The sequence below is a fragment of the Chiloscyllium plagiosum genome, chromosome 7 (genome assembly GCF_004010195.1).
Source record: "Chiloscyllium plagiosum isolate BGI_BamShark_2017 chromosome 7, ASM401019v2, whole genome shotgun sequence".
NCBI classification, from domain to species: domain Eukaryota; kingdom Metazoa; phylum Chordata; class Chondrichthyes; order Orectolobiformes; family Hemiscylliidae; genus Chiloscyllium; species Chiloscyllium plagiosum.
Genome location: NC_057716.1, coordinates 61,678,047 through 61,703,239, shown reverse-complemented (window position 1 = coordinate 61,703,239; position 25,193 = coordinate 61,678,047). Strand labels below are relative to the sequence as shown.

Below are 25,193 nucleotides of genomic sequence, written 5' to 3'. Positions count from 1 at the left end.
ATTTCTATAGCTTTGTATCTGAAAAGTAGCAGCTAACTGGATTTCCATTTGAGTATGGTACTTGTGTATAAATCAGCTAAAATCGTATTACTGAAGACATGGATTCCAATCTAATTCTTTCTCAATAGTTTCAAACAACTGCTTGTTAGTGTACTTCTAAGATTATGTTTGGACTTGAGTTACCTAATGGATTATTTCTGATTTATAGCTTTATAACAGTTCATTAGAATTCTGAAAAGATCAGAAATGTCGTAAAATACGGTTGAGCTGTGAGTTGATGAAAGACAGCAAAGTAATGAACTTGCATATTCCATGCTGCTGAGTCCTTCTGTCCAGAGAATACAAGTTATAAATCATTTAATTGTTACTTCTAAGATAAATTTAAAGGCAATGGCGGGGGAGGGGGTAATTTTCCTCATTCATACACTCATGTTAAAACTGAATCATTATGGAGTCTCATATGTTTTATTATTCATTATTCATCAACTTATTCTCATAGCTAATCAGATTCAAATGATTTAATTAAACCTATTGCTTCTTTTGTCAACAAACTTCAAAATAGCATTTCTAATTTAAAGAAAATTGAATTTGGTTCACTTTTGGGAATAATTCTTCAAAGAAGCCAAAGCGTTCTAGTTATTATGTATATTTTCCCTGAAGCTCTAATTTTGCCATCATAGTAAATTGATTATTACCTCAGCATTACATTTCTGCAGGTTTTCTTTCTGTTAATAGTTACACTATGTTCGATATGCATCGATCTGTCCTTGGCATTCAGAGGAATTACTATTCTTCCTCAGTTTTGTATAAACGCTGAATAAGCAGCAGTGGTGGTATACTCATATACTCCATGTTCATATTTAAGGAGTGGGGCTCACTAAATTGGATGGGGGTATACCGGTGTGTGTGTGCCTGCGAGGTGTCAAATCAGAAATTTGCTAGGTTTTGTAACATGTGGCAGCTTCCCACAGAACATCACAGTTAACTTCACAGATTAATTCTACGCAAAATCGCGTCATGTTAAAAGTCTACAAGATCGAATGGGAATTTCATGTCTCTCTGCAGGAGTGACTGAAATATTATATTCACTCTATCACGGCAGATCTGTAATTTTCAGGATTTTACATCATCTGCTAGTCTCAGACATTTTGCACTGTTGAAAAGATGTTAATCATAGAATGGTGGTATTTTAAAATCCCAATTACAATTTAATGAGGGTCCAAATAGTATGAGTCCCAAATCACAAAAAAGTGAGGAAATAGGAGTCTTCAGCTGGACCCTTTTCCAAGTACATTCCAATCATTCCCTCCCATGACAGCTTTTTCAAACCATTTCCCTGCTACTTATCTGGACCCTGGTGTCACCCTTAGCAGCCTGATTCTTCCTTGCCAACAGCCACTCTGCAAATAATGTTTTATAGATTAGGGCACACCTGTGACAGCTCACAGTGCCTGTCTGAAACTGGCAGTGGGCCCATTCCACAGCTGCTGACTGAAACACACACCATCTTTAAAAGGATTATTGGAAACTCCCACCAAAATGATCATTATCTGAAGATGGAGGCAGGGTGGACACCAGCCGCTGCTTGCCTCCCTCCTCCACTATGCCTCCCTGTTAACCTCAGCTGGACATTGTGCATTTTCCTTGATGGACAAGTCTCTCTCAGAGTCAAGATTGCCACACATAAATCACTGATACTGTAGAAAGTAAGATGGCAGATCAACTACCACACTTACAGAGTCACAGAGTCAGAGTCATTCAGCACGAAAACAGACCTTCAGTCCAACCAAAATAATCCTGAATTAAACTAGTCTGACCTGCCTGTGCATCCTCATATCTCTTCAAACATTTCTCATTCACGTATTTAACTGAATGTCTTTTAAGATTGTAACTATACCCACAACTACCACTCCATCTAGAAGTTCATTCCACATGTTACAGAAACAACAGGTTATTGTTATCATCTTCTGTGGAGAGGCAATCGCTGTCAGATTGCCATTTCACTCCTGTTTCACATTAATTAAAGCACTATATTTATGACAGGAAACTCTCTTCAGGGCTCCAACAGATATGTGGAGCTAACTTTAAATGTGATAGGTCCTCCATAACGCAGGATCTTTGGGAGAAGCCAAAAAAAAAACATTTTTCACTGAAATCAATTACATTAGTTTGTAATTTTAAAGGTCCAGTATCACAGACAGCCACTTTGTCAAATCCCCTGAAATGGTAAGTACATAAGGTAAGTATGCAGGTGGGTGAAGTGACAGGGGGTAAGGTGGAAAGTCGGCCAGGCATGATGGAGTTTTTACAGTAGGTCAGGATAAATGCATGGTATCAGGTTTGATGGGGTTTGATGTGTCAGGTCCTGAGGGGAGAGGGACTAGGGTTTCAGGTTGAAGTGGAAGAGCACACAGGAAGAGAATGTTATGTCCAACAGCAGAGATAGGATTCGTTGTGTTCAGCAGAAGGGGTGAAGCTGTCAGGTCCCATGGTTAGCAGGAGGGATGTGTTGCGGTGTCTGGAGTAAAGGAGTTGTTGAGTGTCAGGCAGAGTGTGTCAGGATCTGGGATGTAAAGGGTTGAGGGCATTATAGCTTGGGGTGGGGTAGATGGTGAGTTGGCAGTCAGTTGAATAGTTACTCAGGAGTTAACCTGTGTTTTTAACCATCTGACTGTTCCTGAGTGACTATTTAGTTAACTGCAGCAGAACCCTTTGAATTCTCTATTTGAACTGGATATTTTTGGAGGATTCCAGGCAGAGGGGAACTGGATAGTTTTGGAGGCTTCCAGGCAGAGGGGAATTGGATATTTTTGGAGTGTTCCAGGCAGAAGGGAATTAGATATTTTTGGAGGATTCCAGGCAGAGGGGAATTGGATATTTTTGGAGGGTTCCAGGCAGAGGGGAATTGCCCAGCAGAATATTAAATTGCCACGGTAATTCACTCAGAGACAGCTGCACTGTGGATTCCACAGGGTCCAGGTATGAAATTCCCATATACTCTGCAGGAACAACAATCTGTCAATTGGAAACTCCTAGCCTTTATTTGTAATTTGGAATTGACACTTGGCCTATTTGAAGTTCCCACCAGTTCCATTTTGGCCTGCAGGTGCCCTAATCTGTCTCACATTACTACCCCAACATTGGAGCAGCAATTCTACAGTGGGTCTGACACACTGTACATCAAGTGCTGAAGAGATGTTTGTGCTTTCTTAAACTCACATCAAGCTTTTGTAAGCAGAGAGTTTTTTTGACAACTGCTGCATACCTGGGCTTGCCCTTTCATTTAGATTGCTTCTGCAGTCTCTTCAATTTATTGGTCTTTACTTGCACCAAGTGCATCTCTAGGAACTTCCTTCTGATGCTCTCTTTGTGATCCATGATATGTCTGAACTGGTGCCGACAGACTCAACGTGTAGAAGATTATAACAAATGGTCCAGCCTTCTGTTCATCTGAAGAGATATTTATAATTTCTTGGATCACTTCTGTGCAACAACATGAGGAACATATGCTGTGATGCTGCCTGCATTAAATGGCTTAGTGCACATCTCAACGTCAATACATTGAGTGCAATGTTTTTGCCGAACTGATATGTCTGCATGTTAATTAATGAGTGAATTTCAAAGGAAGGCAAGAAGAAAAAAATTTAAAAGGATGCAAAATAGAAACAAAGGCTTTAGTTCTAATAACTTTATGTATGATTATAAAACAACAGAATTTCACAGGGTCAAAGTGAGGACTGCTGGAGATGCTGAAGATTAGAGTCAAGAGTGTGGTGCTGGAAAAACACAGCATGTCGGGCAGCATCTAAGGAGCTGGAGAGTCGATGTTTCGGGCAAAAGCCCTTCATCAGGGCCCCCAAGCCCCTCAACCCATTCCTGATGAAGAGCTTTTGCCCGAAATGTCAATTTTCCTGCTCCTTGGATGCTGCCTGACCTGTTGTGCTTTTCCAGCACCACATTCTCAACAGAAATTCAAAGCAGACTCATGTCAACAGTAATACATTAGCCCAGAGTGGGACCATTCGGCGCAGTCGGTTTGGTGCGACCCATTTTGGCGCAGAACTGTTTTACAGTTATTTAGTAGTAGTTATTAAACTACTATTATTAAAATTATTAAAATATATTAAAATAAAATATATTTCGGCACAGACCTATTTGGTGCAGAACTGTTTTGTAGTTATTCAGTAGTAGTTATTAAACTACTATTATTACAATTATTAAAATATATTAAAATAAAACATATTAATATACAAATTATTAAAATAAAATAAAATCCGTTAAAATGCCATTAACAATTTTGTATTTGCCTTATTTCTTTCATTTCTATTTTCTTTTTAACATTTTTACTGAAGAGGATAAATGTTATTTTTCTTTTTATTGCTTTCATTAATGCTTGTAAGTAAGCCTGAAAAGGAATAAATAAGAGCTGTGCCGAATCGCCCGCGCCGAAATGGGTCTGCGCCGAAATGGGTCGCGCCAAACCAGTCACGCCGAATCGCTCGCGCCAAAGTGGCTGCACTAAATGGTCCTACACCCACATGAGCCATTTGTCAGAACTCAAAATGAAAGATAAGTGTGAGAAACAGAACTCACTTATAAATCAGCTGGAGACAAGGCCTTGGAAACAAGGACAATTTATTGCGAATTTGCAAATCCTGGCGCTTCTATGGTCCAGTAGAAATGCGCGCGTAACAGAGCATGTAGCTTTTCTTTGTCTAGTTTATGAATTGCTGAAACACGCCCCCCTTTTCTCTCTGGTCCTATCACAAGTCGGTTACCTCACTTGTTTTTCAATTTCCTTATCTTTGTACCAAGCCGTCCCTGGATGTCTGCATTCCTTATTCTTTGTTTGTTCTGTTACTATAAGCTTTATTGTGAAAACGCCCTTATTTCTTCTTTTGTGGTCAGCTACAACACTCCATAGTTTTTTCCTAGCTTAAACTATTTTCTTTAGAACTACTTCTTTACAAGACCCCCTATATTCATTAGTCTTAAGTATATTACATGCTACAAGAATTTTGTGACCGTTTGTATAATGTCTCACCCCTCCCCCATCTACAGAAGCTACATTCCACGAGCACCTATAAAACTACATTTCTATATCGCCTGCAGAAAACTACATTTCTTATTTCTCACAATTTTCCCTTTTCTTTTCTTTAAACTGTAGTTTCTGCACTTATTAAGTTTCCTTTAATTCATTTTCTTATTTTCTGCCCTCTTACGCTTTCTTGGCGATGAGGTTCACAATCTTACATCTTGCAAGAAAGAGCTTCAGATGCATTAAGCAGATGAGCAATGAGCATTGGAACATGTACATAGTTATATCTTTGCGCTGCATGAGGTCCCCTCTCCCCACTACGTGACTTCTCTTTATCTAAATTAAACTCCCCTTCTATTTTCTTGAACGTACACTAGGATTCCTGGTTTTTACCCAGACGGCCCGGGTTCGACTCCTGGTATGGGAACCATCTGCCCTCTTCACACCCTCAAGTGCAGAGGTTCACAATCTTATTTGTTTCTCGAATTCATGAAGTAACCTTTGACTTTCCCTTCGCTGTTCATTCTCTGCACCCTCATTTATTATGTCCAGTTTCTTAAGGGTGCCCATTCCCTTGTTGTTCAGGAGATGGAGTCCCTCAGCTTGATTACCCTTTAGGGTCATTTGTTTCGCTAAGGCTGTTTCAATTAATCGTTGGGTTAATCCTCGTACACAAGGTATAATACAACAACCAACTGCTGCTAGTACCCCTACCACTATTATCAAGGATGTGAGAACAGACTACCACCCCTTTCCACTTCCCAAACCATGATTCTAGCCATCCTGTTAGTGGCATCAAGCTGTTCGGCAATTCCCTTGACTGCATCTCTAGTGTAGTTAATATATCTTTGTTGGTTATAAAAAATGTAGTTTATCCAATCTACGTTTTTGTTAATCATTACCCACCAAAATAGGGATGATTCAAACCTGCTTCAATCTGGTTGCGGGCCTTAAACTCGTCAGGCACCCCTCTGGGAACCCCTATGGAGTCAAGATAAATCCTGTCGTCAAAGGAAGTACCTAATATCGATCTCTTACTTCGCTCATCCTTCTTTACTACCATCTCCTCTTTCTTAAATGCCAAGGTAAATGAAATTGCCAGTTGTACAATTGCACAAGTGCCTCGCCAGTTAGAGAGCATAGTGGGTCTTAAAATCTTTCCACCACAAATCCGCTCAGGGTATCTGGCTGAATAGTTCCCTCCCCACTCTGTCTCGGAAACTGATTCAACTTCCGAGCATAGCTTTAAGTCTCCTGGAAATCGGGACTGGTCTGTTCCATTCCTCTGTACACAGGAGGTATGGTTCCCAACCGCATTCGCAAATATAGGGGGAGTTTTTAGTTCTCTCCTCTTTAGGGAAGGAAACATCGATAGCAATGTCCAGCAACTAGGGTTTCCCCACGCCGTCTCATCCTGGTATAGGGCTATCATGCATAGTATATCAGCCCTGTCTCACTTCCACCCGAGCGGAAAGGGAACCACCCGAGCCACCGGTCTACCTGAGGCACATGCATAGCAATTGCTTTTATTTAGGCTTTTTACCGTATATTTCACCCATTCAACCCAGGCATTTGCATCCCCGTATCCAGTTTCTATTTCAATGGTCTGTCTTAAGTCTTTGACCTCTATCGCTTTTACCAATTTCGGGTCACTGTCAGGGATATAGGATTTTTGTTCTTTTTGTTTTCCCTTTTCTACCATTATTTGGAAACAGCAGCCAACAAAACACTTCCCAGGGTACCTCCCAGTCATCGCACCCCTACATATTTTCAGGGGGTCCCCAGGGCCTTCCATTAAGACCATAAGGTTACTACTAAAGGGTCGACTCCTATTTTCACGGGGAGGTAGAAAGCGAGTAGGAAAGGATTCTTCAGAGGAGGTATTTTTAATTGTGAGGTATATTGGGTTGCATTTCTCATCAGTACATTCCGGGGACGGGCGAAAGGGATCTCTATGAACAGTGATGTCGGGTGGCCATCCTTGTACACCAAATGATTCCTGCATCTGTGTCTGGAGACTGATTTCAAAAGAATTATATTCTCTCTGATCTTTTACATCTCCGCAGTCTACTAAGCTGCAAACATCAATCTTTATTACTTGCGGGTAGTTAGATTCAGGGACTTTTAATAGTTTTGAACATGCCAACCTTATTTCGTAAAACCTTAACACTAAGAGGATGAAGCTGGTAACTCTATTCATGGTACCTATTTTATAATATTATCCCTGTACTCACCCACTCCTTGCTCCTGTGTCTGGGAAAAGTGAGTTCACGCAGCACTTACAGCAATTTTCTTTAAATCAATGGCAGTAATTTTAAAAGTCTCTTATTTCAGTTCAGTCTTTCTGCTCAGCTTGATTTTCAGAGGGTCCTTTGTAGGATTAACTTCCCACTCTGCCGAGGAAGAAGGAGCACCTACCGGACCTTTAACGTGAGTGTGATGGCTCCACCCTTTTTCTGCAATCCATACTGCCGTTTCGGTAGTCAGGAGAGTGAGGAATGGCCCTTCCCAGTTTGGGTGCAGTTTAGTATCTTTCCAGGTCTTTATCAGAACCCAATCTCCCGGTTTTATCTGATGTGCCGTGAACTCTGAAGATGGTGAATGTGCCAGTAGACCCTTATTCCTAAGAAAAGACAATGAAGAACCAAGAGCCACAATATAATTTTTCAGAAACTTATCAGTAAATTCGGCGTTAGGTACTTCCTCGCTTCTTACTTTCCTATTAATCTTTTGGCAAGTTGGGCATCCTGTGCATACCTGCTTAGCTAAGGTGTATATCCCTTTACATCCGTACTTCCTTAACACTATGTCACACATAGCTTGGGAGCCCCAATGACTGCCTTGGTGCAAGGTGGCTAGGATGTTTCTCATGACTGGTTCACTTAATAACTCCCTCCCAGCCGGGAGAATCCATTTTCCTTGGGTTGTCTTAGTGGCCCCCATTTCCTGGAATTTCTTTTCCTCTTCTTCCGTGTACACACGGTTCACGGAAGGGGACTCCACTAGGGGCATGAGAACCCGTATTTTTGTTACTGTAAGGTTCATAGCTGCCTCTTTGGCTGCCTTGTCTGCTAGTCTATTCCCTCTTGCTTCTAGAGTGTTCTTCTTCTGATGCCCAGGTATGTGGACAATAGCTATTTCCCGGGGTAATTCCAAACTTTTCAACACTTGTCCTATCAACTCTTCGTGTATTAATTCCTTTCCCAGGCTAGTGATTGGACTACGCTCCAACTCATGTAACCCTTTCTTTTCCTCTTCTGTCCAGTGCAGTCTTTCATGTTCAGATTCTGTCAATTTGTAATATAACCCCTTCATTTTCTGGGCGTATGCTTCTATCCATAATCTACAATAGCCCACTAGCCCCAAGAACTTCCGTAATTCTCATTTGGTGGTCGGAAGGGGCAGTTCTACTATCCCTTTAATTCTCTCAGGGTTAATGCGCTTAGTGCCCTCACTAATAAGGTGTCCTAAGTATTTCACCTCTTTCTCTACATATTGCAATTTATTCCTAGATACTCTTAAACCCTGTTGCCCTAGAAAATTTAACAGTCTGTTGGTGGCCAACCTCATGCCATCTTTCTTTTGTCCTGACACAAGTAAATCGTCTAAAACTTAGGGATGACCATGCCGCTCCCGTGTCCACCAAAAATACTGCCTCCTCCCCTTCAGGTCCCACCTTTAAATTTATCAAGGGTTCCCGGTGGGTCTCAGGAGGAAGGAACCCCTGACTCCCCTAATCTTCATCTAAGGTCATTAGGGAAATGGCTTCCCTTTCTCGTGCTAATTCCAGGCATTCCCGTTTAAAATGCCCTACTTTCCCGCAATGATAACACCCTGCCTGTTGCCTCCTTTCTCGGGTATCTGACCCTTGTCTTTTGTATCCTCCCCTACCTTTCCTGTTATCCCCTGATCCCATTCTTCTTTTTCTTATTTCTTCTACTGCAGCCACCATCATTTTGGCTTTCTGTTTCTGCTTCTCGTAACAGTTCTTCACTCCATCCATCTAATTTCTGTAATTTCTTTTGTATGTCCGGCCCTGATTTAGTTACAAACTGGACCTTTAAGAGTTCCTGTGCTATCAGATTATCGGGATCCATTCCCGAATACTTCCTTGTGGCCTCCTTGAGCCTTTTAAGAAATGCAGAAGGGGTCTCATCCTTCTCTTGTTGTACTTCAAAGGCTTTAACAAAGTTTTGTGATCTAGGTGCCGCCTCTTTAATTTCTAATATTACCATTTCTTGTAGATCCCTCATTGACTTCCTATCTTCTCTGCCATTATTTTCCCAATGAGGGTCAACATTTGGGAATTTCTGCTCTGCTGGGGCCCCTTTTTCCCCAAGTGGGTGCTTCTTTTCCCATTCCTGTAAAGCCGCTCTCCTAATCATTCCTCGTTCTTCCCCTGAAAATAACGTTCCTAAAATTGCCATCTGTTCTCCCCAGGTATATAAATTAGGTCCTAGGAATTGATCTAATTGTTAGGCCAGTGCAACCGGATCCTCTATTAAACTTTTCATTTCCTTTTTAAAGACCCTAACTTCACTGCTAGTTAAGGGAGCGTTTACGTATCCAATTGTACCTTCCCCAATCGGAACCTCTCGTAAGGGACATAATTTTGCATTTTCCATTATCTCTGCCCCTCCTTTACGTGTGGTGGCTCGAGTGACTCTGGGCCCCCTAAGTTCTGCATCTTTTAGTTCAGAATCCGTTCCCCTTTCTATGTCTGGACTCGGTTCTACTTCGGGAGCTGTAGGCTCATTCTGGGGAGTAATATATGGGGGCGGCAAACACATTAAGGGATCCCATTGTGGCTTCCCTTTTTCATTCTTTTCTTTTGTTCTTTCCCTGATTCCTCCGTATTCATGGAACATAATTTTACTCCTGCGCTCCCTATCCAACAAGCTGCATAATCGGACTCTTTTTGACTGTAGGTTCTTTTCGATTGACATATATATTAAAATCTTGACACAGCCAATTCTCATCGAACACATACTTGGGCCAAAAAAATACCAGGCGCCTTAATACGTTCTCTAGTCCAAACGAAACAACAATATTTTATCATTGTAGCCTTATCTTTCTCCCGCGTCCAGGAGTTGTTTTCCCAATTACCCAACATTCTCCCCAAAGAACTGTCGGGCGGAATATATTCCCCTTTAATATTCTTTACAGATCGATTGTTACCCAGGCAACTCCCAGTGCCTCCCATTGTTACAAATTTAATTAATCTTAACGGGGTCCGGTGTCACCTTCTTCCACACCCCCTTCAGGGTCCTGACTAGACACCTTACTTGTCCGATTAATCTGACCAATTATATGCTTTTTGAGACTTCAACTGTTAACATTCAATCACCAACAAACAAATATGCATTCAAACCGGATCACAAAGGATTAAAGTTTCTACTAGCTGGACAGCTCTTTTCTCTCTCTTTCTCTCACACACACACACACAAACACACACACACAGACACCATATTTCACAGACACTTTGAGCTTCCCACAACGACCCCTCTAGCTTTTAAATATTTTTCTGGATGGTTGGCCATAAGTTAGTTATAAAGTGTACCCTCAGTAGCCCTTCAGCTACTAGCCCTTCTGACACGGGCTGTTTTCCATTGACATATGCTTTATTTTAGATCTCGTCAATTCCCCGTGCTTCTCGTACGTTCCCGACCACTTAAGGTCGTCCCGACCACCAAGGCAATACTTAAAGGTCTCTTTCCTTACCTTGGTCTGTGCACAGAGTTACCTGGTCCTGCCGGCTCCTAACTTGTGTGGCAATAGCTGCAGCTCTTATTGGTCACTGCAAAACCCCACAGCTCTTACTGGTCGCTGCAAACCCCGATCACCTGGATACATCTTTTTCCAGACCTTAAGACCTTTTTAAGACCCAGGTCTTGTGCACACAAGAGTTGCCCGACCGAACCCGCCGCGTCTGCCCGCCTTGTTTCCAGGGTCTCCCAGTCCGGATCGTATTCGCCCAAACCACAAACAGCAAACAAGGGAGTAGGAGATTGCCAAAATCGGCGAGGTGCAACTCCCCCGTCATCCCAAGAGTGTCGAGCGGTCGGAGTTTTGGATCCTGGACAAGCCCCCAATTGTGAGAAACAGAACTCACTTATAAATCAGCCGGAGACAAAGCCTTGGAAACAAGGACAATTTATTACGAATTTGCAAATCTGGGCGCTTCTATGGTCCAGTAGAAATGCGCATGTAACAGAGAATGTAGCTGTTCTTTGTCTAGTTTACGAATTGCTGAAACACGCCTCCCTTTTCTCTCTGGTCCTATCACAAGTCGGTTACCTCACTTGTTTTTCAATTTCCTTATCTTTGTACCAAGCCGTCCCTGGATGTCTGCATTCCTTATTCTTTGTTTGTTCTGTTACTATAAGCTTTATTGTGAAAACGCCCTTATTTCTTCTTTTGTGGTCAGCTACAACACTCCTAGCTTAAACTATTTTCTAGCTTAAACTATTTTCTTTAGAACTACTTCTTTAAAAGACCACCTATATTCATTAGCCTTAAGTATACTACATGCTACAAGAATTTCGTGACTGTTTGTATAATGTCTCACCCTTCTCCCATCTACAGAAGCTACATTCCACTAGCACCTATAAAACTACATTTCTATATCACCTGCAGAAAACTACATTTCTTATTTCTCACAATAAGTAAGCTTATAAATAGAAAACAAAGGAAATAAAGAAGCAGGGGACAGTTTGGGGAGAAAATGGAAGGGTTGACTCCATTCAATGTTACTAGGGTTCCTTTTGAATTGGATGATTGTGGGTTCAAGCCCTACTCCAATACTTCAGCACAGAATGTAAGATGGTACTTAATTTTAATAGAGGGATGATGTATTGCAAAAATGCTGGTCTTGAAATGTTGCTTCATAGCACCGAGTCTTTCAGTGCTATTATTACAATTTTGTTTCCTTCAAAGTGTTGCTGACAGCATATGCATCTATATTTAATAGGCTGTTGCTGGGAATGGGTGGTTTGAGCTAAAGGAAGAGGCTGAATAGGCCGGGGCTTTTTCTCCCTGGAGTGTTAAAGGCTGATTTCCATGCTATATAACTCTATGACCCTATGGTGCAAATCATACCCAACATTAGAATGATGGTGCTGGATGCACACAATGCATTGTGCATCAGAAATATGCAAGAGATAAATTGTGACCCCAAATAGCCTGTAACCTTTTTTTTTGCCATTTTGCAGCTCAATACTCCATCGAGCATCCCCCTCCCCCACCCCCCCCCCCCCCCCCCACACTGTACCCCCCCCCCCACTCACCCCACACACAGACACTCTCAGCGCAATATACAGGATCATCAGCTAGATATCAGTTAATTGCTGATTCATTTATATCGGCTCTTGACATAATTAAGTCATGTTTGGTGGCTTCCTGATTTCCTTAACATTATTGAAGCTTACTGATTTGCTGTGGAATGTACTATAAGACTTTGTCCTGATACCAATGTTTTTTGCACAAATCAATTGTTCTCTGATATAGATATGGTAGTATCTATTCCCCAAAGTATAGGGAGAATAAGTAAAGTTAGCACAGAGCAGATCAAGTTTTTCGAAGATAGAGGAAGAGAATGAAAAGAGTTCTCAGAAGAAGGCTATTTCTAACTAAATTGCTTAAGGATCAATTCTCTTATCTAAATTTTAGTGAGGAACAGTGTTTCAGACTTTTGCAATTCACTAAATACATAGTCACAGAGGCTCGCTTCCTTGCAGCAATTGTAAATAACTGCACCTCGGGTGTAGTGTGGACAGCAACACTCATGTCTCTGAAGGCAGCCAATGAAACCAGCTTTTATGGATTTTGTTTGTTCCAAGTTTAAATAAGTGCTATTTACAATATCTCCCAATTTGCTGACCACTGTTACACAAGGGAGATCATTGACTCTCTGAGTTCCAAGGGAGTTAAATATGCTTCATTCCCTCATGACAAACAAGAACAGTGAACACATTGCTTTCTGTGGATTTCGGGCTACCCACTGTACAGAATACCATTGACTCATGATCATTACTGTGGGGATGCTAAGTGGCAATTTTGAGAGGTATCACACCAAAAATGATTCTACTCACTCAGCATGCAGATATTGTTCAACCAGGTCTGGTAACCTAGCATCAATTATGATGCGTCTTTACTTTGGTGATCCACTGTGTGCTGTCTGTAATCGAGCCACCAAGTCAAACCAGAAGACAACTACATTGGTGCACAACACGTGCACATGAACAGCATGCTTACAATGAAAATCATTCCACTTTTGATCTGGAAATCACTCAGGTATTGAATTAATACCACTGCTGCCTAATCCACTCTGGAGAAGTCTGCCAACACTTCATACAGATAGCATCAAGATTTTTGATGGTTTGCTACGCACTGTACACAGTTGCCATCATGTCAGTGGAGCACTTGCCACCAGATAAATGGTGAGCAATTGAGAAGAAGGGAGAGGAAGAAAAGCAATGAGAACAGCCCCTTTCCAGCCTGCCTGGGTGTGACTGCAATATCTCCATTCTCCATTCAGCAATACATCCACAATTTAGCTCCCCTTTGTTACTGAACAACACAGAGTCTACTTGGCCACAATGCAAAGCTAAAAGTCTCTCCAAAATAATTAAAATATTATATAAATCAAACCAAGCCAGATTATATAGAGAATCAATGAATCCCCTGTAATCCTAGAGTACAATCTCTTTTGCAGCACTGCACTAGACACCGCAGAAGATGGCTTTGTAGAATGACCTCAAGTTGTTCTTGCCCTCAAAGACCAAGTTTCCTTGATATGGATGACACAATTCTGGATTACCATGTAGAATGGTATCCAAGGAGGGGAGAGCAACTGCATCATCTGTGGAACTACAAGAAGATGGGGCCAAGTCTGCAGATATTGTAATCTTCAATGGTTTCAGTCCTTTCACGAGCTATGCCCTTGGTTATGGTCACTCTAATGACAGCATTGACTGTTTCCTTCATTGAGATAAAAATGTGAAGCAATGTCTGACCCTTGCTGCGTCATTGTAGCTGCCTTCAATAATATGCCAAAAAATGTACTGTAAGTATGGTATAATGAGTTTACCTGGTATGTCTATCCTTGTTGAAAACCTGGCAGTATGTGCAAAATACAAGATGTAGATATGCTAAGTGTATGCCTCCTATAATTTTACAATGTGAATAAAAGCTTCAAACTGTATTGAATATGGAATTGGAAATGTACCAATAATTCACTTACTCTGTTTCTGATGCTGCCTGAAAATCATGGCACAATGTCTGTATTAGACACTGAAAGGATATGATCTCTATTTGAATCATCCAAAACTATATGCAGTTTTATGTTATGCTCTTCTCAAAACCATACATCATTCACAACCAACAGAGAAAATGCTGGAAAATCTCAGCAGGTCTGGCAGCATCTGTAAGGAGAGAAAAGAGCTGATGTTTTGAGTCTAACTGACCCTTTGTCAAAGCTTTGACAGATGCTGCCAGACCTGCTGAGATCTTCCAGCATTTTCTCAGTTGGTTTCAGATTCCAGCATCCACAGTAATTTGCTTTTATATCATCCACACTTGGTGACACATTACATTATCTATTGTGGTAGGAGGCAGCATATACCTGATCAACCCCCTTTTTCTTTCTTGCAGCATAAATCTGGCTGTCCTCCCCTCCTGTGTTGCACCTCATAGAGCAGAATGTACAATTGTCAAAAAGATGCTTCTTCCTGTATGCCCTGCTGATTCTCGGTAGTTGTTCTTTAATGAAGCAAAATAACCAACTATATAATAATGGGCAAGTACCAATTAAGAGTCACAGATCTGATGATACCCTTCTCCATTTCCATTCATTAGATCCTCTTTACTTGTGAAAATCACGGAGGAGCACATTCAGAATAAAATAATGAGCTGAGTTCAATTCTGCAAGGTCAACATTCTGTTCTCCTTGTATGAAAAATCTTCACAATGTAATATCACAGTTCAATCTTTCAAAAATGGGATTGACCTTACAAGGAAGGGGCAAATTCAGGCCTTCTGCATACATTAAAAGTCACTGGCAAAGGGCCTTTTCTTCAGCTCCTGAGAAGTTGAATTATATCATGGCATCATGGTACAGAAAGCTATCCATGTGCAGGGATCAAGAAGGAATGTACTGGAAGTAACAGTATAAAGAAAGGGATTGACACCATTCTCAGCAGCAAAGAACAAGAGACCAGATGGCTGTGTTGCTTGTGCAGTGCTAGGGCTCAGGGTATCTGCTCAGGGTTGGTGAATAACTTAGAGTCTATATGGATACCAATCAAATAGGTTTAACTAGTAAAGAAGTTCTGCATAGATAGTATGAGAAGCTAGGTACTAAATTAAAAATCAGATCCTCGAAAACATCTGGATTCTTACTTGCGTGAAAATTGGCATTGGATATATAAAATTAGATGAATATGTAGTTTAAACAATGTGGTATTCGAGAAATAGGTTTTTGTTCCTGGTGCACTGGTACCAGTAATGGAGAAAGAAAGAGCTAAGGTAGTCTACACCTGAACTGTGCTTGGCCAATGTTCTTCTGGCCTGTATAACTAGGGAGGTAGAGTATGTTTTAAATAAACTGGTAACTGAATGAATGAATTAATTAATTAGTGATTTTATTGTCACGTGTTTTTGTAGTAAGAATACAACAAGATACGGTGAATAGCTTTCATTTGTTCCACGATTCAGTGTCTTTTTGAGTAATTTAGGAACAAGGATGAAAAGGAAAGATATAGCCTTAAAAGAGTTATCAGTCCTGAGCCAGCTTATCACCATCAACAATGCCTGCACCACCATTCCTCTGCCATCTACATCAGACCTAACCAATGTTGAAATCGCTGATCCTCAGGTGCCATCTTTTACTACTCAGCCAATACTCCTACACTACCACCTCACTGCTCCTGAGCCAGATCAACCAACATTGGAGTTGTGTCTCTCATTTTTATGTCATTGTGATGCCCTTTCATCACCACTTCGCTACTGCCAGTACCGGACTCAACCACCGACGAAGTCACCAATCCTCAGGCACCATATTTCAAAGCTGGGCCTACGTTGCCGACATTGCTCCCACTGATGGAGCAGTGGCTGATTTCAGTGCCAGGTCCTGTGCTCACCCCAGAAAAGTAAGTAAGGACTCACTTGAGGTCCACACTTTGCTGACTCTCCTCCATGCTGGGCCCACTTGAGCTCTGCAGTGGGCTCACTCTCCTCACTACTGGGCTCACTGAGATTGGCTGGGCTCTCACACCATCGATGCCATCTGAGCTCAGGACAAGAGGTAAGTAGAGGTACAGAGAGAAAAAAAAAGACAAAAAATAGAAAAGAAAAGGAGTTGGAGCAAGCAAGGTCTGGCCTAGGAGCCCTACTACAACAAAAGAGATCAAATGTGGAAAGATGAGGTGTATCAAAGAGTAGAGACAAGGTAGGAGCATAAGATTCGAATATGGGAAACCAGACCTAGAGAATGGAAAGATGGAAAAAATGAAAACCTATTAACGTATAGTCTTGAACAATCAAGACTAGATGTTATTAAAATAACCAAAGACTCCGTATCTGAATATGTGTAGCATTTACAACACAGTAAATATATGATAGCGTACATTGAAGCATATATATGTGATCTGATAGTTGTATCAGATAGATATGGCTGCTGGTTGACAAGGATTGAATCTTGAATATTGAGGGGTAAATCTGGTTGAAGTGTGCAAAAGTAAGTGTGGAAGATGTCCCGGCCAATAGTGAGATGAGTCTTTGTGGGATATGAGTACAGTGTTAGAGATCGAGGAAAGCTGAATGTTAGGAGAAGATGATAGTATTTATGCTGGTGGCATGGAGAAGGTCATTGGCCTTCTTCCTACGATGCTGGCCATTCTTGCAGACAACTGAGACTGCTTTACAAGGTGACAACCTCAATCCAGGCTGGTATCGTTAGGTGTTATAGCCTCCACTGCTGGTCCAGGGGGAAAACAGGAAGTCCTGCCTCAAAGTAAGTTACTGATTTCCCCTCTTTGCCTTACACAAATGCTTGGAACCATGCAGGGCAGATTCAATTGATTGTGCTTTATCAGATGTACAATGGACCTTTAAAGATGGTGCCTACGCCATGGTTTTTCATCATTTGGTAGACATCTGATGAATGCCAAGTTGTTCGAGAAGGAAGCTGTGGTGATATGGGTAGAAATCAGATGTGATACTTATCATAGGGAAGAGACTGGCAACTAGTTCAGCAAGTTTTGTAAGATTTGGGAGGGAACTTGCTCAACTTCCTGGCAAAAATCACTGTCAAATTTAATTTAACTGACTTGCTGAGTTTTTGTGAAGTTAACAGGTTTGAGAAGGGTATTGCTACTGATTTTGATTTAGATTTTTATTGTCACATGTACTCAAGAACAGAAGTACAGAAGTACAGTGAAAAGTGTATACTGTTGCCAGACAAGGTACCATCTTAGGTTCAAATACTTAGATACAGAATCATAAGAACAAGGCAGAAAGAAAGAACAAAATTAAAAGGGACGTAATCGATATGGATTTCCAGAACATGTTTGATGCAGTGTCACACAACAGACTTAGGTAAGTTATAGATCATAGATACAAAATTGGCTGAGTGATCAGAAACAAAAATAATGGTCAATGGATGTTTCTTTTGTGCTGGAGTAAGGTTTGTAGTAGAGTTCCCCAAAGATCAGTATGTGACCCTTGCCTTTCCTGATATGTACTAATGATTTGGATTTTGGTGTGCAGTGGATGATTTTGAAGTTTTAGAAGAATTCCAAACTGTGAAGAGGGCAGTGTGGAACTCCAGAAGGACACAGACAAGTTGGTGGAATGGTTGGATAGGTGGCAGATGAGGTTCAATGCAAAGAAGTGTGAAGCAATGCAACTTTGGTTGGAAAAACATGGAAAGACAATTTAAAACAGAGGATACGATCCTAAAGGGGTGCACGAGTAACCAGTGATCTGGGTGTATATGTGCATAAATCATTGAAGGTGGCAGGACAAGTGGAGAAAGCAGTAAATAAAGTGTACAATGTCCTTGGCTTTATTAATAGTGGCATAGAGTGATATTGAACTTCTACATGGCGTGTTAGGTCTCAGCTGAAATATTGAGCACTGTTTCAAGTGTCACATTATAAAAATAAGGGTGTAGAAGTGATTTACAAGAATGGTTTGAGGATTGAGAAACTTCAGTTATGAGGATAGATTGAAGCAGTTGGAAATGTTTTCTTGGAAGAGAAAAAGGCTAAGAAGAGATTAGATAGAGGTTTTCAAAACCATGAGCTGGCTGGATAGAGTAGATAGGGAGAAGTTGTTCCCACACGTAAAAGAAATATAGATTTCAGGTGATGTGCAAAAAAGCCAGGGTAAGAAATGAAAATTCATACAGCGAGTACCTAGGGTATGGAATGCACAGCCTATAAATATAGTGGAGTCAAGTTCAACTGAGGCATTCAAGAGGATATTAATGATTACTTGGATAAAAATAGTACAGGGAAAGGTACAGGGAAAAGGAGGAGATGGCACTTGGTAAAGATGCTTGTTTGAAGAGCCATTGCAGGTATGATGGGTCATGTGGTCCCCTTCTGCACTTAACAAGCCGGTGATTTAGTGACAATAGGGTGAATAGTGGATAAAGAGAACAAATATTTGTTTCTGTTTTACCTAAAGACAATATAAAACAAAAATCCAGTAATAACTTAACATCAGGAGGTAGAAAGAAATGAGGAACATGCTGAAATTACAATCACGAGGGAAGCATGACAGATTAAACTGCCCTCTTCACAGTTTACAATTCTTCTAAAGCTTCAGGTTGATAGAGCTGTAGACTTCAACTTCAGGATGAAAAGAGGTGGCTCATGAGGTAGCAGATGTATTGATGTTAATATCACAAAATTTCCTAAGCTCTAGATAAGAGTTCCATGTGACTTGGAAGTAGTAAATATGACACCTCTATTCAAGAATGATGGGAGACTGAAAACAGGAAGTTATAGACCAGTTAGCTTGCCATCTGTTGTGGGAAGGTGATAGAATCGATTGTTAAAGAGCTTTGTTCTGGATGCTTAACAAGTGTAAGATAATGTGGAAGCATCAGCACAGGTTTGTGAAAGGGAAATTTAAGGAATGATATTTACTTTGGTTAAAGGAAAACCAGTAGGCCTAATGTACTTGGAATTCCAGAAAACTTTTGATAAGTGCCAAATCAAAGTATATTGTGGAAAATGAAACCTCACGGTTTGCTTTAGGATGAATTTCTTTTATACCCTTTTACCAAACATACTAATTGGACATTTTGGAAATTGGTGATCTCTGAAAGTTCTGCTATTTTGAAATTATTGAACCAAAGAATCGAGTAGCAGGCTGTTCAGAATGAGTGAACTGTTACACTCAGAAATCTGCTGCTAGCTCCTTCAATCAAATTATCTTACTTTTTGAATATTAAAAAAAATGCAAGGCCATATGGACAGACAGGTCACCTCCTCTGTGAACCAGATCCTTTCTGTATATGACCACTGAGAAGGAGCCAAACTATTATGGCTAATTAGATTAATTAAATTACATTTGCCAGTGGCATTCAAAGGAAACATGCCGTCTGCTAATTGCACAAAGTATTCTTTTTACATTTTAAGAATCTTATTAATTTGCAAATCTAGGGGATTTGACTAACTCTGGTTAAAATAAAATTATTACTGCAATTGAAAATAAATCCCAGTGTGAATTTTTTTCCAGCACCCACATCAACCATGAGTAAAGGAAGGCAATTTGTGATAAGTGTTTCTGTATTAGATCACAACTGCTAAGATTTAATGTGATAACCCAACATTCTTCATTTAAAACTTAAATCAGTAGAGAAGAGAGACTTTCAGCTCATTATTTCGGGCTTGAATTCAACTTGGTTCCCAAGGGTTTGAGAGCAACATTTAAACTCCCCACAGCACTCAAATTTCCATTAAAACATTCACTTATATTGAAAGTTCATCATTTCTACTCAATATTTTCTAAGCTAGAGCTCATTTTAAAAGCAAATAAAACCTAGTCTTACATTTTGTGGCTGTATCATATTTGAGTTTTCTTCTGAACATTAAAAAATAAGGTAGTTTCACAAAAAAATGTAACCTATTCTGTTTTGTTTCGAAGAAGCAAAGGGTTTTACATTGTTTGCAAGTGTATTAATTATGATAAAATTGGAATGGATTTTATGGTGTTTTCTTTCAATGAGGGTGGAGTGTGGACACAGCAGCATGTAAATTATGAGGACTGGCAAACCCAGCACCTTCCTGCTCATCCTTTATTGCCCCCATAATATAGTAGGTGGGCTAGTGAAGAAGTCAGCAGCTCACCAGCCATTTTGAAATGAACAGCCGGTTCAAGAGATTACCAAATTAATTGACCACAATATTTTGCTGCCCATGGCATAAAGCAGTTAGCGCTGAAAATGTGTTGCTGGAAAAGCGCAGCAGGTCAGGCAGCATCCAGGGAACAGGAGAATTGACGTTTCGGGCATAAGCTCCTCATAAAGCAGTTACCATGACCAGGTAGGCAGGAGTGTACAAGCTTATTTATGTAAGTAAGTGTTTAAAAGATCAACATCCTTCAGTGGATTCCAATGCAGATTGGAAGCACCCAGTTCTGATGTTGCCCCCTTTTGTTCTTCCTGGTCTAGGCTCCAGGACACTTCTTTGAACCTTGCCATCCTCTCATACCCTTAAGCAATGCATTTACTTGGCTCTGAGATGCAGCAAACCGACTTCTGCAATGGAGGGATTAGCAATTTAGAATGTGCTAAAAAGAAATCCATTATTTTCAAACAAAGTTATCAACACTTCTTTAATATCCCTTTAAATATATCCCTAGAGAAAGTATCATGTTAAGGAAATAAATCAGAACTTGAAATTTTATATTTTAATAGTAGAAAAGTAAGCCAAAGTTATGGGATGGCAGTTCACCCATGCAGAATGCCCATTCTATGGCATGTGGGAAATCATGGACACTTTACATGACCTAGACAAACACACGCAGAAAATGTCACTGGCTGCTTAAACTGGTTTTGGTTTTGGAACTCCAGCAGCAGCTAGAATCACATTACTGTATCCTTGGGGCTCAATGTGACATAGATAGCACTTTCAGAGAAGTGGTCACGCCACACATTCGGGCCAAACTGACAGATAGAGAATGCATGACTGCCAGACAGTTCAAAAGAACAATTCAGGGAAAACAGGAGTCCCTTAAGGTCTTCCTTGAGAATCAATTTTCTATTCTGGTTACTGATGACCGTGATGGTTCTATAGAGGAGCGTAACAAGTAGCAAGCCCGTTATACCTCTGGATAGACCTGCCGTACATTAGGGAAGAAAGCGAAGTGAAAGAGGCGCAGTGATTAGGTGATTCATTAGTTAGAGAAACTGACAGCTGTTTCTACAGTCATAAAGAGTCTCCAGGATGGTATGTTTTCTCCCTGGTGCTGCGGTAAATGATGTCAGAGTAGCTTCAGAATATTTTTCGGGGAGAGTGTGATATGCCAATGATATCAATAGCATAGTAGAACCAGAAATGTAATCCTGCAGTCAGAGTTTAGGGAGCTTGGTAGAACCTTAACAGGCAGAACCTCAGAGAGTGTAATCTCTGATAATTTCCATTAATCTGTGCAAATGAATATAGAAATTAGAGGATAATGTGTATGCCTGGCTAGAAAGGCGCTACAACAGGGAGGGCTTCAAACCAGTGGAATGAGTTGTGGGATTGCAGTTTTCAAAATCATAAGAGGTCTGGATATGCATACAGGAAAAAAAAACTTTTCCCAAGCATAAATAAATAAAGAACAAGCAGCTGAATCTTTAATGGAATTTACAAAAGTAGTAAAAGTGATGCATGATTTTTATTTGCACAGAATGCATGGCTCGGATCTGAAATGAGCTGTCTGGATTTGTGCTGGATGCAATTTCAAGTAGAGGGCAATTGACGATGATTTAAAAAGAAACAATGTACTGGGTTACAGGGAACAGCAGAAAGATGACATCACATCATGATGCTCTTTCAGAGTCCTGATGCAGAGAGGATGGACTGAATGGTTTACTTTTGCATCATAACAATTTTATATTTTTGTCAAGTGATGTAATCTTCATTTTGGGAGGTGTTTTGTTTTCAAAGATTTTCTTCGAATTATAATTCTATCGTGAAGAAAATAACTCATGTTGTAGTACTTTCCTATGGAGACTCACAACACTATGATGCTGAGCCAAATGGGCAATTTCTTAATTGTAAGGCAAGGCAGCCAGCAAGCTATTCATCCATTAAGACCACTACAATGGTACCCATTTTATGTTTAGTCAACAATTGCACATCTCTTTTTTTTTCATTTGGATCACTGGTAGCAAGTAGGGTCTGAATTGTTTACTGCACTTTCCCCCGCTCACCCTGGAAATGTTGAGACCAGTTGATTAACTTCATCTTAGCTAAGGTCAGCATCAAACCTTGCATTTTGTGATTTGTAAGCTTTGCGAAGTATTTATACAGCAAATTTAAGGAGATTTCAATCTATATATTTAATTAGAATTATTCTCATTAAGCACCATTAAAGGAAATGTGTTACTTAGCATTTTCAAAACAGCAATCTGATTATAACAATAACCTGTATGTATATAATTAATATAGAACAATAAAATGCTTAGAAGCAAATTGTAAAGTGAAACTGCAAAACCTTTGGCATTTTCATCTTTGCCATCTGTTTTGTGAATCTGTAACTATATTGTATACATAAAACGTGTACCTTAATTATACTTATCCTCCTCAGTGATGTAATTAATTTAATTGCTTTGAAAATTAAACATTGTGATGTAGATGATCCAAAGATTTTCCAGGCAAGGCAATAATGTAATCAGTTGCCTTGAACTTGAAAACTGCATTGAAGGATGTCAAAAAATCCATACCTGCTTATGTAAAATACACTTGGGGTTAGATCCTTCCATGGAGTTTTGTTTTTGTGGAGAACAGCACATTGACTGCCCCATGCATAAATGCCAGTATTTGGTTAATCAGCATCTCTATAATGAACAAATGTTCATACCAGATCTGAATTAGTCTCAGTTCTGCTTTACATCTAGCATATCACCAAGACAAAAACAATGAAAAGAAAGGATATAACAAGAAACATATATTAGAAAGTTATGAATAAGTGGCTTGGTTTTTAAAAGCTTCTAATTAGGGCAAGTGGTTTATTGTGGTGCGGCTGCTGCAACAAATCCTGCAGATTATGTACTTAGCCTTTATGTGATTTTCAGTTCTCCAAGTGAGAATGACTGTTGCCATTGAATTAGAAACAATCTCATGCTTTAGGACGATAACCATGAGCACTGGATTTACTGCCTAAGATCATTTCATATTGAATCCTCACAAAAACAATAGATAGGGAAGGACATTCTTATCCCTCCATTGTCTACCTTGGTGCATCAATTGTGGAATAACCTTGGCATTTTATCATGCCCTTGTGAACTTGCTGCTTAAAGGTGTGATACAAAACTTTGTAAATGCATACTCTGCCAATTGTTCCTTTGTTGCTGTGGGAACCATGTGGGCCCTACTTGGCTGCGATGAAACTGAATTGACTTTTCTGTTTCTGTCAAAATCTGCATTGGTGCTTAATGTATGTTAACTGTTTGGTTAAGAGAATATTCTTGGTTATTAGAAATCAGGAGGCAATTGAATAAAAATTTAGATTCAATATATTAAACAGGTAAGTCAAGGAAAGAAATAGATCATTTAGCCCATCATCTTTTAGCTAATTGATGTTTCTATTTTTGTTGTGTCAGCATCTTTTAGCTAATTGAAGTTTCTATTTTTGTTGTGTCAGCATCACAGACAAACATCTGTATTCTGCCAACATGTTTTTTTTTATTATGAATGTGGTTAACAGTGTGATAATTATTAGATAATGTGTTTTTGTGATGTTGCTTGAGGGCTAGATATTGACCAGTGTTGTATTATGGGATAGATTCCAGACCAGACAGGCCTGCACCTTTAATACAATTGCATGCCATCATAATTTTCCACATTCTTGTATTAAAGTACCCACCACCCCTTCAGTCACTCTCTTAGTGTGTTAGGAAGTCAGTGTCGTCAGTGAGTTATTTGTGTGTAATATAGAATAACATTAGCAAGCACAATAAGTATAGAACCCAGACTGTGATATTGTATCAATGTGAATAGTTAGTTTTGTTAATAAACTTCAAGGCATCTGTATCAGTCTGTATTTGTGGTATATGCTATGTGCACTAACATAGAAAACCACAAATTACATCATGGTGTCAGTCACTAATAGCTAGTGGTAATAGTATGTTAGTGACACTAAATAGATGCTAAAGTCTAAAATGTGATAGCAGAATTGTATGTCAATAGTCATTTTTTCTTTACAGTCAACCATTAGCTTCTCTGAATTCAGAGCTGGAGTTACAAATACAACCAAAGCTAAAGACTACAAGACTAAAGAACAGAGTATTTATTTCTGCCTCACACTTTCAAACAAAAATTAGTTTACAGTTAACTCACAACAGATACAATTTAAAACAAAACACTCATTTTAAAGTTCTGAAGAATAACTTCCACCAAAAGCAATCCTGGAACAAAGTACAGAAAACCCACAGAAAAAGAATATTCTTCATACTAAAGAGGCCTTATCTGGTATAGATGTGATTGATTCATCATTTTACTTTTTCTTTAAATGTGTACAAAAAAAAATTTCATGATGTCTTCACTGCTTCATTTTAGGTGTGAATGCCACCTACAGGCAGAAGCTTGTAGGTTTAATAATAGAGAAAAGAGAAGTAAGCCAGAGAAAATATAAAAAGAAAGGCATTGCAATGCAAAAAAGATTTTTACTTTTAAATTTTAAAGAATATAAAGCTACATATGAGAGACATCAAAAGCAAACACCTTACTATTGGCTGACAATCCATTGATAGGCTGTCAGAACGCCAATTGTTTTAACTAAATAATCAACCTTTGCTTTTAGGATTAGTAGATAACTGACAAATAATGGCGAGCAATCATGCTTCTTTACACTTGGACACTAAAAGGCTAAGAAGATTAAAATCATCCACTATTTCTGATAATGACCGCAAAGACCCTGATTAAATGTTTTTGAC

At 39.8% G+C, this 25,193-nt stretch overlaps 1 protein-coding gene and 1 long non-coding RNA gene across 5 annotated transcripts in view; one reads left to right on the top strand and one right to left on the bottom strand.

Moving 5' to 3' along the window:
* LOC122551639 overlaps positions 1-5,111 on the bottom strand; it is a 58,162-nt gene extending 53,051 nt beyond the window's left edge. Inside the window, exons 1-2 of the long non-coding RNA XR_006312152.1 lie at positions 4,594-5,111; positions 3,266-3,450 (exon numbers count right to left, since the gene is read on the bottom strand). This is a non-coding gene — a long non-coding RNA (uncharacterized LOC122551639). The remainder of the gene's footprint in view (positions 1-3,265; positions 3,451-4,593) is intronic.
* The window catches only part of LOC122551638 (potassium voltage-gated channel subfamily H member 7-like), a 461,508-nt gene that overhangs the window by 320,129 nt on the left and 116,186 nt on the right, over positions 1-25,193 (top strand). The gene's annotated exons all lie outside the window — the stretch shown is intronic.